We start from the raw sequence: 843 nt of genomic DNA, 5'->3' as shown, positions 1-843 counted from the left end.
TATATATATATATATATATATATATATATATATATATATATATATGTGTGTTTGTATGTATACACGCACACACATATATGTATATTATAAATGAACTATACACCAACCTACACATTGTTGGGTGGACGGAATTTAATAGCAGATTCAAAATAAATAATTTCTTTGTTTTTTTTTTTTATTTCTTTCTTCTACTTTCTTACATTGTCATCCTTAACTCCAAAATCAATACTGATCCCTAACATGGAGGCACACAAGGATATATTGTAGGAATGATGCTGAAAATTATCAGAGATGGTGGAAACCTAGCCAAATTAGCCTACCCCAACATCATTAACCATCTATATGTTTCTTAAGAATGTTCTTTATGTAGATATAAAGCTTGAGATTCATAATTAGAACACTTGTGAAGTTGTGACAATCATGCTGATTATTCTTTACACAGGTATGAAACCTGAAATTGTTAATAATCAAAAGGACAAAGAGTGATTAAACATTGCTCATAATGAGCTTAATTATCAATGATAAATTTTTTTTACGTCAGCACTATGCTGTAAGACCATCATTTCTCAACTAGAGATCTCTGAAATGCAAGTATTCTTACAGAAATGCATTTGTAAGTCATTTCAGTGGTTAATTCTTTAGACAGAATTATATCATACAAACACAGCATTATTCCCTAAGGTATATATTTGTAGGTAGTAAGAAATCCTATGACAAAAATAACTTCATAGGGAATTGTAAAGGAACTTGGTCTAAGCAAGTACTTAAGACAAAATTTCTTAAACCGATTTTGTGGCCACTGATGGATTAAGCACAACTGAACCTTTCAAAAGCAGTTTTATG

This window comes from Octopus bimaculoides, chromosome 18, assembly GCF_001194135.2.
Source record: "Octopus bimaculoides isolate UCB-OBI-ISO-001 chromosome 18, ASM119413v2, whole genome shotgun sequence".
Lineage (NCBI taxonomy): Eukaryota > Metazoa > Mollusca > Cephalopoda > Octopoda > Octopodidae > Octopus > Octopus bimaculoides.
This window is presented reverse-complemented; position numbering follows the sequence as displayed.